Genomic DNA, 17,317 nt, shown 5'->3' on the forward strand with positions numbered 1-17,317 from the left:
TTATATGACGTTTTATTCTCGTGCTACTAATGCATTGGGTGTGTGCCTTGGCAGGTCTCGGTACCTTCTCGCGCTGGTTCCACTGCCTGCTGATATTGCTCGTTCTGGCCTTTCGACGCGTTCCTGCGCTCTCCAACGAGGTCCGCGCGGCGATCGATGGTGCCTGCTGGTTTCACTGACGATGTCCTGCGGATTTATATAACTTCTCACATTCCGTGCTTTCTTCGGGTGACGAAAAGAAGCTCATGTTCTCACTTTCTCTGGCTGTTATCCTGTGAGTCCTCATAGCCTTTGAGTCCTGTGACTCTTCCTCTTCTTTCCAGTTCTATCCTTAGACGAAATTAGGAATTTTCGTTGTTATCTCTGGCCATTATCCTGTGTCCTCGACGACCAAAAGTTCACCGATGAGCTTTAAGTCGCCGATCCTCCGTTTTATTCTCCTTCCCACGCTGTCATCCTCGAAGATTTCAAATTCTCTCTCGCCAATACTTCTTATGTTCCCACTAAGATATCGGTTCTCATTGCCTATGGATACCCACCTCGAGGCTCATTGATTCGCCTTCTCCTTTTCGTGGCCCCACCCTTTGGTCACATCATCCGTGAGCGATCGTCTATCGATACCGATGATAAAGCGTTGCCACCTGCTCAATACGAAGTTTCACCTTTTGACAATATTTCCAGTATTTCTTGCGCCCAACGATCGCCACTATCGTACAGGGACAATCGACCGCCTGCCAATCAAGGCGCCCCTTCCTTAGGTAATGGTGAATTGGCAAATTTGTTTTTGTCCGAACAGCTTACGTTTGGCTCGTAGTCGTTCTCTTCCTTTTTTTCGCCTTATTTTAGCTCGGCACTACCGTTTGCCCTTACCATGACGACCGTTCGTACCATGTCGACCACTTGAATGTCGACCGTGAATGCCCTTTCCTTTTTTTTGCGAGAATCCTTATAAATTGGCTTGCTAAATATGGTTCAGGAGGTGTCGCCTCGTCACGCGTATTATCTCGCTGCCCTTTTCTAGAAGTAGTCTGCCTGAGAAAATGTACAATTACTCTCAGTGTGTATGCGTACACCCTCAAAAAATTTTAAAATGAAACTTTTAACATGAATTGTTCGGCCATTTATGCATGTATTTTATTTAATCTTTTTTTTCAATGGAACTTAAGTTTATTGTCCTAAATGACGTGTTTTTCAGAACTATTCAACGAGGGGTTATATTTTATATATAATATTAAATTTAACACTACAAGTGTACGCCCAAAAGTCTGCGTACAACTGTTTAAAGACAAGTCAGTTGAAGCTAAATTTGTGCATCAAGTTCCAAAGAATTTCAACATGAATAAAAAGGTCAAACAAATTTCTGTTGAGGAACGAATAATTATAAATTTTTTTTGGAAGGAAAATCTTATAGGGTAATTGGTGCTCTTGTTGGTAGAGCCGATTCCTTCATCCAAAACATTACTAACACCTGCAACTCGACTGGCAGTAACCAATCAAAGGCTTGATCTGGCCGCCCGCCCTTGCTAACCAACCGCGAACAGAAGACTATTGTTAAGTCTTTTCATCTTAATCTGAGGAGGGCGGAGAAACCGTTTGAGTTCCTGGAACAAGTTGAATGGTCCGCCAACACCTACGGTTTAGACCTGGACCGGAGTTACTTAAAGGATAGGCATTGAAGTGGTTTATCGCCAATAATAAGCAATGGAAAACCTGGGCAGAGCTCATTGAGAGCTTGCATCTGTACTTTCTGCCGAAACATTTCTTCACAAAGTGGTTTCGTCGATGTCTTTTACCTCGATCAACATTGTCACAGTGAGCGCTCTGACGTCGACTTTGCTGCCTAGGATCGCTTTTATTGTGGTCTTTAGCTCTGTGGTTTTGGTGTCGGAGATCTTATTTAGGAGGATTTAGAGTTCCTCCTGATCTGAGCAGACCAGTGGGACCGTCCGGGTCAGAGCACCCTACTCTAAGAACAGTAACGCTTTCCTAAATCCGCACGGCTGACCCCCTTGCGAGTCCGAGTCGTTGCTAAGCAGTCGCCAAGTCAACGTGTCAGGGACGAGCAGCGAGCACGTGGCGCTATCAAGGCCACCCGAGTTACCAAGCCGTCTGTTTAACCCTCTCGAACCCGTGAACACCTTATAAATTTGGTGGGACGAACACACAATCTACTAAGCTAGCCACACGAATTTCGTAGCGAGGTATTTGACTATGAGGGTATTTTTTTGATATATATTATATTTCTTTATGATATATATATATATATTTCTTTAAAACATCACAAAATAATTAAAAAGGATAAAAGGAGAAATCTGACGTCATTGCGAGGGGTGTGGGGTTTGAGGCGTTTTTTTATGCCGATCAATAGGTATTGATGAGAACAATACATTTCAGCTAAATTTTTGTCTAGTATGAATACTGTAGGCGCCACAGTAGAGTGGGAGTGGGCGTAGCAAGCTTTTTTCTAGCGCTCGGTTTTATGTTTACGTTTCGGTTTATCAAAACCCGCAAATTCCTAAAAATAAGAAGAATTTATTTTATCAACTTTGACAATAATATTCTGTTTGTAACTTAAAATATAGCAATAGGTAGATGGAGGTGCAAAAACATCAAAGCAAGATTTTAACGCGCGTTGAACGTGGTTCTTGCTGGGTGGTGTCTTTGTTTTATAGGTTTCTAGTCCCTTATGGTGATTTGGTGCTTGGCTAGGTTTGAAGTTGCACTTGTAATACGGAAATCTGGCAGTTCTGCTTCTAGAAACTGGTCAACATTATCTTCTCGTTGCCGTCTTGAAAAAATGCCATTGACATACTTTCCTCCCGGCATCCGATGTGTTTGTTCCTGGAAGCTATTACAATTTATTGACCTGTGGATCTTATACTGGCGACGGGCTGGCACCAACGCATCTTCTACTTCTGGCAATATTAACATGCTCATGGTTAGTCGTTTGTTTCCCAATTTGACTTCTGGCTCCTTCCATTTGCCAACCTAACTTGTCGTCTTTATTATGTAATTCTTCTAAGAGCAGCCAAATTATCCGCCAGCTCCTCGCTAATAAAGCTCGCTGAAGATCGCCAGATGTAACGAGCTGCTTTTCTATGTTTTCTCGCTAAGAAACTCGTACACATAACTCAGAAGATTTTGGCGTTTGTCCCAAAAAACTTATAGTAAACGTGACCGGACGTTGGCGATAATCCCACAGACTGCGCATCCCGTGAAATACTTCCATAGAACCTCACGGATCTTCGTGCTGGAAATCGACTTTCAATATTGTTGTTAGCATGGGACCGGAAATATCCTAGATCGAGCACACAATTTTAAGCACGGAATACATACAGTTTAATACCGGACAGCCATTGTCAGCCAAATCCAATCCGATAAACTAATAGTGATTTTGTTGGTGATCGCATCGACAATTCTATTTATAATTATGAAGAAAAACATTCCATAATTATTATCTGAAATATCTGTCTTTCTAGCCCGATATTAAGATGTTTTCACACTGCACGCTGGAGTCGTATTAATATTTGATAGTCTTCAACAAATAATAATTTTAATTTTACAATTTCAAATTAGCCGATTTTTCTCGAAAATTTTTCTTTTTCACTTCAGTCTGTAACAAAATTAAAAAAAAAGGGAATTACAAAAAAAAAAACTCGACGGCGTTTCCTGCTAACTATTATCTATCGAATGACATGGCCATTTTTGATTTCTGATGATCCAGCGCCGAGTTATGAGGGGCATCGCAATTCAACTTTTTTCGAGACAAATCTCGACAATTTCTACCATTATCCATTTCTTTGTAAAAACTGGATAAGACATTCGAAGAATGTACTAATGTACTATTTGTTGAATAAATATATTTTAACTGTATCGTATGTATGTATGTAAGTAATCGGAAAAGTCTTTTAAACCTTAAGTTCGTTAGTGATGCCGCTCTTGCAAAATTTCCGATATCAACGAAATTTCCCTATCTGAAGATCCTTATCACACAACTATACCAACATCCGTTGAGCTTTTAAGCGAATCTTAAATGAAAAACTTGTCCGATAAAGTATTGTCGGAAAACAGATTATACTGGTCTACATTATTATATTTTGAGGATCGACTGTTCATTTTTATCAGCAATCCAAGATTTTGACTCCGCTGTCCTACAGTTTTACAACTCCATTTGTCCAGCCTTGAAAGCTTTTGTCCCATCATTAACTGTTTCCCCTTCTTCCAAGCGGTCGTGGTTTTCAAAACATTTGTTGCACCTCAAAATACAAAAAATTTTGATTTTTGATTGATCTCTACTTGATTTTGCCCGTTACTAATCCACCCATTTCCAATTCCACACTGAAACTAGACAATCCTATAATTAATACCTCTCGCACGGATCCAAAACAAATGAAAATTCACCGCATTTTCTTCGTCCCCTCGCTATCTAAATAAAACAGTAGTAGATATCTCCGGTGCTCCGGAGATATAATCATCCACTTTAGTAAGGATGTCGAATATTTTTATAATATCGTATCGACAATATTTTCTGTTTTAAAAAAATATCAAAATAATATTTAATATATCTTGATATCTCTCTATTGCTATTTTTTAGTTTCCCAATAGGTTTCTTAGAATTAAAAGAAATATAAATTAAACACATCTGTTTTGAATCATATGGAGATGCCTTTTTAACGACTACCCCACACGCGTAGGTGTGGACGCGGTGGGGGTGAGCGCCGGCGGCGCATTAGGCTCACACTTCAAGGGCCACGAAACCCATACGAGGTCGGATAACTTAACAAATACTAGATTTTCCTTACAATACTTATTCTACCTATCGATTACAATGTTTGACCGTCGACAACATCAATAATATATCTTTAGATGTCAAAATGCGTTATAATCTTAAATGATACAAAATTTAATTTAATATTTAAAATAATATTATCAACAGCCCTAGACTTTAGCAAGGCTTTCGATGTGGTTAGGCATTCACTGCTTCTACTTAAACGTTTTTATTTGGGATTTTTCTGTCTGCTCGTTACGAGGTTCGTGCGGCTTCTACAGAAGATTGTGTGCTTGTCCAACTAAATTTATATGACGTTTTATTTTCGTGCTACTAATGCATTGGGTCTGTGCCTTGGCAGGTCTCGGTACCTTCTCGCGCGGGTTCCACTGCCTGCTGATATTGCTCGTTCTGGCCTTTCGACGCGTTCCTGCGCTCTCCAACGAGCTCCGTGCGGCGATCGATGGTGCCTGCTGGTTTCACTAACGATGTCCTGTGGATTTATATAACTCCTCACATTCCGTGCTTTCTTCGGGTGACGAAAAGAAGCTCATTCTCTCTCTCTCTCTGGCTGTTATCCTGTGAGTCCTCATAGCCTTTGAGTCCTGTGACTCTTCCTCTTCTTTCCAGTTCTATCCTCAGACGGAATTAGGAATTCTCGTTCTTATCTCTGGCCAACAGTTCGCCGATGAGCTTTAAAACGCCGATCCTCCGTTTTATTCTCCTTCCCACGCTGTCTTCCTCGTAGATTTCAAATTCTATCGCGCCAATACTTCTTATGTTCCCACTAAGATATCCGTTCTCATTGCCTATGGATACCCACCTCGAGGCTCATTGTTCCTCCTTCTCCTTTTCGTGCCCCCACCCTTTGGTTACATCATCCGCGAGCGATCGTCTATCGATACCGATGATAAAGCGTTGCCACCTGCTCAATACGAAGTTTCACCTTTTGACAATATTTCCAGTATTTCTTGCGCCCAACGATCGCCACTATCGTACAGGGACAATCGACCGCCTGCCAATCAAGGCGCCCCTTCCTTAGGTAATGGTGAATTGGCAAATTTGTTTTTGTCCGAACAGCTTACGTTTGGCTCGTAGTCGTTCTCTTCCTTTTTTTCGCCTTATTTTAGCTCGGCACTACCGTTTGCCCTTACCATGACGACCGTTCGTACCATGTCGACCACTTGAATGTCGACCGTGAATGCCCTTTCCTTTTTTTTGCGAGAATCCTTATAAATTGGCTTGCTAAATATGGTTCAGGAGGTGTCGCCTCGTCACGCGTATTATCTCGCTGCCCTTTTCTAGAAGTAGTCTGCCTGAGAAAATGTACAATTACTCTCAGTGTGTATGCGTACACCCTCAAAAAATTTTAAAATGAAACTTTTAACATGAATTGTTCGGCCATTTATGCATGTATTTTATTTAATCTTTTTTTTCAATGGAACTTAAGTTTATTGTCCTAAATGACGTGTTTTTCAGAACTATTCAACGAGGGGTTATATTTTATATATAATATTAAATTTAACACTACAAGTGTACGCCCAAAAGTCTGCGTACAACTGTTTAAAGACAAGTCAGTTGAAGCTAAATTTGTGCATCAAGTTCCAAAGAATTTCAACATGAATAAAAAGGTCAAACAAATTTCTGTTGAGGAACGAATAATTATAAATTTTTTTTGGAAGGAAAATCTTATAGGGTAATTGGTGCTCTTGTTGGTAGAGCCGATTCCTTCATCCAAAACATTACTAACACCTGCAACTCGACTGGCAGTAACCAATCAAAGGCTTGATCTGGCCGCCCGCCCTTGCTAACCAACCGCGAACAGAAGACTATTGTTAAGTCTTTTCATCTTAATCTGAGGAGGGCGGAGAAACCGTTTGAGTTCCTGGAACAAGTTGAATGGTCCGCCAACACCTACGGTTTAGACCTGGACCGGAGTTACTTAAAGGATAGGCATTGAAGTGGTTTATCGCCAATAATAAGCAATGGAAAACCTGGGCAGAGCTCATTGAGAGCTTGCATCTGTACTTTCTGCCGAAACATTTCTTCACAAAGTGGTTTCGTCGATGTCTTTTACCTCGATCAACATTGTCACAGTGAGCGCTCTGACGTCGACTTTGCTGCCTAGGATCGCTTTTATTGTGGTCTTTAGCTCTGTGGTTTTGGTGTCGGAGATCTTATTTAGGAGGATTTAGAGTTCCTCCTGATCTGAGCAGACCAGTGGGACCGTCCGGGTCAGAGCACCCTACTCTAAGAACAGTAACGCTTTCCTAAATCCGCACGGCTGACCCCCTTGCGAGTCCGAGTCGTTGCTAAGCAGTCGCCAAGTCAACGTGTCAGGGACGAGCAGCGAGCACGTGGCGCTATCAAGGCCACCCGAGTTACCAAGCCGTCTGTTTAACCCTCTCGAACCCGTGAACACCTTATAAATTTGGTGGGACGAACACACAATCTACTAAGCTAGCCACACGAATTTCGTAGCGAGGTATTTGACTATGAGGGTATTTTTTTGATATATATTATATTTCTTTATGATATATATATATATATTTCTTTAAAACATCACAAAATAATTAAAAAGGATAAAAGGAGAAATCTGACGTCATTGCGAGGGGTGTGGGGTTTGAGGCGTTTTTTTATGCCGATCAATAGGCATTGATGAGAACAATACATTTCAGCTAAAATTTTTGTCTAGTATGAATACTGTAGGCGCCACAGTAGAGTGGGAGTGGGCGTAGCAAGCTTTTTTCTAGCGCTTGGTTTTATGTTTACGTTTCGGTTTATCAAAACCCGCAAATTCCTAAAAATAAGAAGAATTTATTTTATCAACTTTGACAATAATATTCTGTTTGTAACTTAAAATATAGCTATAGGTAGATGGAGGTGCAAAAACATCAAAGCAAGATTTTTACGCGCGTTGAACGTGGTTCTTGCTGGGTGGTGTCTTTATTTTATAGGTTTCTAGTCCTTTATGGTGATTTGGTGCTTGGCTAGGTTTGATGTTCTGCTTCTAGAAACTGGTGAATATTATCTTCTCGTTGCCATCTTGAAAAAATGCCATTGACATACTTTCCTCCCGGCATCCGATGTGTTTGTTCCTGGAAGCTATTACAATTTATTGACCTGTGGATCTTATACTGGCGACGGGCTGGCACCAACGCATCTTCTATATCTGGCAATATTAACAGGCTCATGGTTAGTCGTTTGTTTCCCAATTTGACTTCTGGCTCGAGCTGCGCACTTATTCCGCAGCTCCTTCCATTTGCCAACCTAACTTGTCGTCTTTATTATGTAATTCTTCTAAGAGCAGCCGATTTTATCCGCCAGCTCCTCGCTAATAAAGCTCGCTGAAGATCGCCAGATGTAACGAGCTGTTTTTCTATGTTTTCTCGCTACGAAACTCGTACACATAACTCAGAAGATTTGGGCGTTTGTCCCAAAAAACTTATAGTAAACGTGACCGGTCGTTGGCGATAATCCCACAGACTGCGCATCCCGTGAAATACTTCCATAGAACCTCACGGATCTTCGTGCGGGAAATCGACTTTCAATATTGTTGTTAGCATGGGACCGGAAATATCCTAGATCGAGCACACAATTTTAAGCACGCAATACATACAGTTTAATACCGGACAGCCATTGTCAGCCAAATCCAATCCGATAAACTAATAGTGATTTTGTTGGTGATCGCATCGACAATTCTATTTATAATTATGAAGAAAAACATTCCATAATTATTATCTGAAATATCTGTCTTTCTAGCCCTATATTAAGATGTTTTCACACTGCACGCTGGAGTCGTATTAATATTTGATAGTCTTCGAGAAATAATAATTTTAATTTTACAATTTCAAATTAGCCGATTTTTCTCGAAAATTTTTCTTTTTCACTTCAGTCTGTAACAAAATTAAAAAAAAGGGAATTACAAAAAAAAAAAAACTCGACGGCGTTTCCTGCTAACTATTATCTATCGAATGACATGGCCATTTTTGATTTCTGATGATCCAGAGCCGAGTTATGAGGAGCATCGCAATTCAACTTTTTTCGAGACAAATCTCGACAATTTCTACCATTATCCATTTCTTTGTAAAAACTGGATAAGACATTCGAAGAATGTACTAATGTACTATTCGTTGAATAAATATATTTTAACTGTATCGTATGTATGTATGTAAATAATCGGAAAAGTCTTTTAAACCTTAAGTTCGTTAGTGATGCCGTTCTTGCAAAATTTCCGATATCAACGAAATTTCCCTATCTGAAGATCCTTATCACACAACTATACCAACATCCGTTGAGCTTTTAAGCGAATCTTAAATGAAAAACTTGTCCGATAAAGTATTGTCGGAAAACAGATTATACTGGTCTACATTATTATATTTTGAGGATCGACTGTTCATTTTTATCAGCAATCCAAGATTTTGACTCCGCTGTCCTACAGTTTTACAACTCCATTTGTCCAGCCTTGAAAGCTTTTGTCCCATCATTAACTGTTTCCCCTTCTTCCAAACGGTCGTGGTTTTCAAAACATTTGTTGCACCTCAAAATACAAAAAATTTTGATTTTTGATTGATCTCTACTTGACTTTGCCCGTTACTAATCTATCCACTTCCCATTCCTCACTGAAACTAGACCCTATAATTAATACCTCCCGCACGGATCCAAAACAAATGAAAATTCACCTCATTTTCTTCGTCCCTTCGCTATCTAAATAAAACAGTAGTAGATATCTCCGGTGCTCCGGAGATATAATCATCCACTTTAGTAAGACCGTCGACAACATCAATAATAGATCTTTAGATTTCAAAATGCGTTATAATTTAATTTAAACAAATAACAATAATATGAAATAACAAAATTTAATTTCAAATCCAATTTCTTGTTATCTTGTTTTTAAATAATACAGATTATATGAATTATACTCAACATACAAAACAAAATTTAATTTAAAATTTAATTTCTTATAATTTAGTTTTTAAACGATGCAGTTTATAAAAATAAAAAAAAAAATATAAAAAAAAAATATATTGCATTCTCGACATTTGGGTAAAAAATTATTACGATATAAATATATATTTGTTCCAAAAAAAAATATCGATAATAATATTATCAACAACCCTAGACTTTAGCAAGGCTTTCGATGTGGTTAGGCATTCACTGCTTCTACTTAAACGTTTTTATTTGGGAATTTTCTGTCTGCTCGTTACGAGGTTCGTGCGGCTTCTACAGAAGATTGTGTGCTTGTCCAACTAAATTTATATGACGTTTTATTCTCGTGCTACTAATGCATTGGGTCTGTGCCTTGGCAGGACTCGGTACCTTCTCGCGCTGGTTCCACTGCCTGCTGATATTGCTCGTTCTGGCCTTTCGACGCGTTCCTGCGCTCTCCAACGAGGTCCGCGCGGCGATCGATGGTGCCTGCTGGTTTCACTGACGATGTCCTGCGGATTTATATAACTCCTCACATTCCGTGCTTTCTTCGGGTGACGAAAAGAAGCTCATTCTCTCTCTCTCTCTGGCTGTTATCCTGTGAGTCCTCATAGCCTTTGAGTCCTGTGACTCTTCCTCTTCTTTCCAGTTCTATCCTCAGACGGAATTAGGAATTTTCGTTCTTATCTCTGGCCATTATCCTGTGTCCTCGACGACCAACAGTTCGCCGATGAGCTTTAAAACGCCGATCCTCCGTTTTATTCTCCTTCCCACGCTGTCTTCCTCGTAGATTTCAAATTCTATCGCGCCAATACTTCTTATGTTCCCACTAAGATATCCGTTCTCATTGCCTATGGATACCCACCTCGAGGCTCATTGTTCCTCCTTCTCCTTTTCGTGGCCCCACCCTTTGGTTACATCATCCGCGAGCGATCGTCTATCGATACCGATGATAAAGCGTTGCCACCTGCTCAATACGAAGTTTCACCTTTTCACAATATTTCCAGTATTTCTTGCGCCCAACGATCGCCACTATCGTACAGGGACAATCGACCGCCTGCCAATCAAGGCGCCCCTTCCTTAGGTAATGGTGAATTGGCAAACAGCTTACGTTTGGCTCGTAGTCGTTCTCTTCCTTTTTTTCCCCTTATTTTAGCTCGGCACTACCGTTTGCCCATAGCATTACGTTCGTACCATGACGACCACATGACTCCCTGTGTGCATTCAACCGCTAAAGGTGCTGTAAGCCGTGAATGCCCTTTCCTTTTTTTTTGCGAGAATCCTTATAAATTGGCTTGCTAAATATGGCGTATTATCTCGCTGCCCTTTTCTAGAAGTAGTCTGCCTGAGAAAATGTACAATTACTCTCAGTGTGTATGCGTACACCCTCAAAAAATTTTAAAATGAAACTTTTAACATGAATTGTTCGGCCATTTATGCATGTATTTTATTTAATCTTTTTTTTTCAATGGAACTTAAGTTTATTGTCCTAAATGACGTTTCAGAACTATTCAACGGGGGTTATATTTTATATATAATATTAAATTTAACACTACAAGTGTACGCCCAAAAGTCTGCGTACAACTGTTTAAAGACAAGTCAGTTGAAGCTAAATTTGTGCATCAAGTTCCAAAGAATTTCAACATGAATAAAAAGGTCAAACAAATTTCTGTTGAGGAACGAATAATTATAAATTTTTTTTGGAAGGAAAATCTTATAGGATAATTGGTAGAGCCGATTCTTTCATCCAAAACATTACTAACACCTGCAACTCGACCCGCCCTTGCTAACCAACCGCGAACAGAAGACTATTGTTAAGTCTTTTCATCTTAATCTGAGGAGGGCGGAGAAACCGTTTGAGTTCCTGGAACAAGTTGAATGGTCCGCCAACACCTACGGTTTAGACCTGGACCGGAGTTACTTAAAGGATAGGCATTGAAGTGGTTTATCGCCAATAATAAGCAATGGAAAACCTGGGCAGAGCTCATTGAGAGCTTGCATCTGTACTTTCTGCCGAAACATTTCTTCACAAAGTGGTTTCGTCGATGTCTTTTACCTCGATCAACATTGTCACAGTGAGCGCTCTGACGTCGACTTTGCTGCCCAGGATCGCTTTTATTGTGGTCCTTAGCTCTGTGGTTTTGGTGTCGGAGATCTTATTTAGGAGGATTTAGAGTTCCTCCTGATCTGAGCAGAAACCCCAGTGGGACCGTCCGGGACAGAGCACCCTACTCTAAGAACAGTAACGCTTTCCTAAATCCGCACGGCTGACCCCCTCGCGAGTCCGAGTCGTTGCTAAGCAGTCGCCAAGTCAACGTGTCAGGGACGAGCAGCGAGTACGTGGCGCTATCAAGGCCACCCGAGTTACCAAGCCGTCTGTAAATTTACCCGCAATTAACCCTCTCGAACCCGTGAACACCTTATAAATTTGGTGGGACGCACAATCTACTAAGCTAGCCGCACGAATCTCGTAGCGAGGTATTTGACTATGATATATATTATATTTCTTTATGATATATATATATATATTTCTTTAAAACATCACAAAATAATTAAAAAGGATAAAAGGAGAAATCTGACGTCATTGCGAGGGGTGTGGGGCTTGAGGCGTTTTTTTATGCCGATCAATAGGTATTGATGAGAACAATACATTTCAGCTAAAATTTTTGTCTAGTATGAATACTGTAGGCGCCACAGTAGAGTGGGAGTGGGCGTAGCAAGCTTTTTTCTAGCGCTCGGTTTTATGTTTACGTTTCGGTTTATCAAAACCCGCAAATTCTTAAAAATAAGAAGAATTTATTTTATCAACTTTGACAATAATATTCTGTTTGTAACTTAAAATATAGCAATAGGTAGATGGAGGTGCAAAAACATCAAAGCAAGATTTTTACGCGCGTTGAACGTGGTCCTTGCTAGGTGGTGTCTTTATTTTATAGGTTTCTAGTCCTTTATGGTGATTTGGTGCTTGGCTAGGTTTGATGTTCCACTTGTAATACGGAAATCTGGCAGTTCTGCTTCTAGAAACTGGTCAATATTATCTTCTCGTTGCCGTCTTGAAGAAATGCCATTGACATGCTTTCCTCCCGGCATCCGATGTGTTTGTTCCTGGAAGCTATTACAATTTATTGACCTGCGGATCTTATCCTGGCGACGGGCTGGCACCAACGCATCTTCTACTTCTGGCAATATTAACAGGCTCATGGTTAGTCATTTGTTTCCCAATTTGACTTCTGGCTCGAGCTGCGCACTTATTCCGCAGCTCCTTCCATTTGCCAACCTAACTTGTCGTCTTTATTATGTAATTCTTCTAAGAGCAGCCGATTTTATCCGCCAGCTCCTCGCTAATAAAGCTCGCTGAAGATCGCCAGATGTAACGAGCTGTTTTTCTATGTTTTCTCGCTACGAAACTCGTACACATAACTCAGAAGATTTGGGCGTTTGCCCCAAAAAACTTATAGTAAACGTGACCGGTCGTTGTCGATAATCCCACAGACTTCGCATCCCGTGAAATACTTCCATAGAACCTCACGGATCTTCGTGCGGGAAATCGACTTTCAATATTGTTGTTAGCATGGGACCGGAAATATCCTAGATCGAGCACACAATTTTAAGCACGGAATACATACAGTTTAATACCGGACAGCCATTGTCAGCCAAATCCAATCCGATAAACTAATAGTGATTTTGTTGGTGATCGCATCGAAAATTCTATTTATAATTATGAAGAAAAACATTCCATAATTATTATCTGAAATATCTGTCTTTCTAGCCCGATATTAAGATGTTTTCCCACTGCACGCTGGAGTCGTATTAATATTTGATAGTCTTCGACAAATAATAATTTTAATTTTACAATTTCAAATTAGCCGATTTTTCTCGAAAATTTGTCTTTTTCACTTCAGTCTGTAACAAAATTAAAAAAAAGGGAATTACAAAAAAAAAAAAAACTCGACGGCGTTTCCTGCTAACTATTATCTATCGAATGACATGGCCATTTTTGATTTCTGATGATCCAGCGCCGAGTTATGAGGGGCATCGCAATTCAACTTTTTTCGAGACAAATCTCGACAATTTCTACCATTATCCATTTCTTTGTAAAAACTGGATAAGACATTCGAAGAATGTACTAATGTACTATTGAATAAATATATTTTAACTGTATCGTATGTATGTATGTAAATTATCGGAAAAGTCTTTTAAACCTTAAGTTCGTTAGTGATGCCGCTCTTGCAAAATTTCCGATATCAACGAAATTTCCCTATCTGAAGATCCTTATCACACAACTATACCAATATCCGTTGAGCTTTTAAGCGAATCTTAAATGAAAAACTTGTCCGATAAAGTATTGTTGGAAAACAGATTATACTGGTCTACATTATTATATTTTGAGGATCGACTGTTCATTTTTATCAGCAATCCAAGATTTTGACTCCGCTGTCCTACAGTTTTACAACTCCATTTGTCCAGCCTTGAAAGCTTTTGTCCCATCATTAACTGTTTCCCCTTCTTTTAAACGGTCGTGGTTTTCAAAACATTTGTTGCACCTCAAAATACAAAAAATGTTGATTTTTGATTGATCTCTACTTGACTTTGCCCGTTACTAATCTATCCACTTCCCATTCCTCACTGAAACTAGACCCTATAATTAATACCTCCCGCACGGATCCAAAACAAATGAAAATTCACCGCATTTTTTTCGTCCCTTCGCTATCTAATTAAAACAGTAGTAGATATCTCCGGTGCTCCGGAGATATAATCATCCACTTTAGTAAGGATGTCGAATATTTTTATAATATCGTATCGACAATATTTTCTGTTTTAAAAAAATATCAAAATAATATTTAATATATCTTGATATCTCTCTATTGATATTTTTTAGTTTCCCAATAAGTTTCTTAGAATTAAAAGAAATAGAAATTAAACACATCTGTCTTGAATCATATGGAGATGCCTGGAGATGCGGTGGTAGTGAGCGCCGGCGTTTTTTTCTGTGAACAATCCAAATCAGACTTATACATTTTAAACTAACTTAACCTTAAAGCAGTGTGCCTCCTACAACTCACAAGACAATGAACACATTTTTGGTGGCATTCATTATTAGGGCCACACTTCAAGGGCCACGAAACCCATACGAGGTCGGATAACTTAACAAATACTAGATTTTCCTTACAATACATATTCTACCTATCGATTACAATGTTTGACCGTCGACAACATCAATAATAGATCTTTAGATTTCAAAATGCGTTATAATTTAATTTAAACAAATAACAATAATATGAAATAACAAAATTTAATTTCAAATCCAATTTCTTGTTATCTTGTTTTTAAATAATACAGATTATATGAATTATACTCAACATACAAAACAAAATTTAATTTAAAATTTAATTTCTTATAATTTAGTTTTTAAACGATGCAGTTTATAAAAATAAAAAAAAAAATATAAAAAAAATATATTGCATTCTCGACATTTGGGGAAAAAATTATTACGATATAAATATATATTTGTTCCAAAAAAAAAAATTGATAATAATATTATCAACAACCCTAGACTTTAGCAAGGCTTTCGATGTGGTTAGGCATTCACTGCTTCTACTTAAACGTTTTTATTTGGGATTTTTCTGTCTGCTCGTTACGAGGTTCGTGCGGCTTCTACAGAAGATTGTGTGTTTGTCCAACTAAATTTATATGACGTTTTATTCTCGTGCTACTAATGCATTGGGTGTGTGCCTTGGCAGGTCTCGGTACCTTCTCGCGCTGGTTCCACTGCCTACTGATATTGCTCGTTCTGGCCTTTCGACGCGTTCCTGCGCTCTCCAACGAGGTCCGCGCGGCGATCGATGGTGTCTGCTGGTTTCACTGACGATGTCCTGCGGATTTATATAACTCCTCACATTCCGTGCTTTCTTCGGGTGACGAAAAGAAGCTCATTTTCTCTCTCTCTCTGGCTGTTATCCTGTGAGTGCTCATAGCCTTTGAGTCTCTTCCTCTTCTTTCCAGTTCTATCCTCAGACGGAATTAGGAATTCTCGTTCTTATCTCTGGCCAACAGTTCGCCGATGAGCTTTAAAACGCCGATCCTCCGTTTTATTCTCCTTCCCACGCTGTCTTCCTCGTAGATTTCAAATTCTATCGCGCCAATACTTCTTATGTTCCCACTAAGATATCGGTTCTCATTGCCTATGGATACCCACCCCGAGGCTCATTGTTCCTCCTTCTCCTTTTCGTGCCCCCACCCTTTGGTTACATCATCCGCGAGCGATCGTCTATCGATACCGATGATAAAGCGTTGCCACCTGCTCAATACGAAGTTTCACCTTTTGACAATATTTCCAGTATTTCTTGCGCCCAACGATCGCCACTATCGTACAGGGACAATCGACCGCCTGCCAATCAAGGCGCCGCTTGCTTAGGCAATGGTGAATTGGCAAATTTGGTTTTGTCCGAAAAGCTTACGTTTGGCTCGTAGTCGTTCTCTTCCTTTTTTTCCCCTTATTTTAGCTCGGCACTACCGTTTGCCCATAGCATTACGTTCGTACCATGACGACCACATGACTCCCTGTGTGCATTCATCCGCTAAAGGTGCTGTAAGCCGTGAATGCCCTTTCCTTTTTTTTTGCGAGAATCCTTATAAATTGGCTTGCTAAATATGGTTCAGGAGGTGTCGCCTCGTCACGCGTATTATCTCGCTGCCCTTTTCTAGAAGTAGTCTGCCTGAGAAAATGTACAATTACTCTCAGTGTGTATGCGTACACCCTCAAAAAATTTTAAAATGAAACTTTTAACATGAATTGTTCGGCCATTTATGCATGTATTTTATTTAATCTTTTTTTTCAATGGAACTTAAGTTTATTGTCCTAAATGACGTGTTTTTCAGAACTATTCAACGGGGGGTTATATTTTATATATAATATTAAATTTAACACTACAAGTGTACGCCCAAAAGTCTGCGTACAACTGTTTAAAGACAAGTCAGTTGAAGCTAAATTTGTGCATTAAGTTCCAAAGAATTTCAACATGAATAAAAAGGTCAAACAAATTTCTGTTGAGGAACGAATAATTATAAATTTTGTTTGGAAGGAAAATCTTATAGGGTAATTGGTGCTCTTGTTGGTAGAGCGGATTCCTTCATCCGAAACATTACTAACACCTGCAACTCGACTGACAGTAACCAATCAAAGGCTTGATCTGGCCGCCCGCCCTTGCTAACCAACCGCGAACAGAAGACTATTGTTAAGTCTTTTCATCTTAATCTGAGGAGGGCGGAGAAACTGTTTGAGTTCCTAGAACAAGTTGAATGGTCCGCCAACACCTACGGTTTAGACCTGGACCGGAGTTACTTAAAGGATAGGCATTGAAGTGGTTTATCGCCAATAATAAGCAATGGAAAACCTGGGCAGAGCTCATTGAGAGCTTGCATCTGTACTTTCTGCCGAAACATTTCTTCACAAAGTGGTTTCGTCGATGTCTTTTACCTCGATCAGCATTGTCACAGTGAGCGCTCTGACGTCGACTTTGCTGCACAGGATCGCTTTCATTGTGGTCCTTAGCTCTGTGGTTTTGGTGTCGGAGATCTTATTTAGGAGGACTGACCCCCTCGTGAGTCCGAGTCGTTGCT

The 17,317-nt window shown here is 39.7% G+C and overlaps 1 long non-coding RNA gene across 2 annotated transcripts; it reads right to left on the reverse strand.

The window, feature by feature from the left end:
* Positions 1-2,512: 2,512 nt before the first annotated feature.
* LOC127012104 (uncharacterized) lies at positions 2,513-13,391 on the reverse strand. 2 transcript variants are annotated; one of them, XR_007765568.1, is made up of 2 exons: positions 13,222-13,391; positions 2,513-3,234 (listed from the first exon to the last, which is right to left on the reverse strand). It is a non-coding gene; the product is annotated as an uncharacterized LOC127012104 (long non-coding RNA). The 2 variants fall into 2 exon arrangements; XR_007765569.1 differs by lacking the exon at positions 13,222-13,391 and adding an exon at positions 8,286-8,371.
* Positions 13,392-17,317: the final 3,926 nt, after the last annotated feature.

Source organism: Drosophila biarmipes, unplaced genomic scaffold (genome assembly GCF_025231255.1).
Source record: "Drosophila biarmipes strain raj3 unplaced genomic scaffold, RU_DBia_V1.1 ptg000019l, whole genome shotgun sequence".
Taxonomy (NCBI): Eukaryota; Metazoa; Arthropoda; class Insecta; order Diptera; family Drosophilidae; genus Drosophila; species Drosophila biarmipes.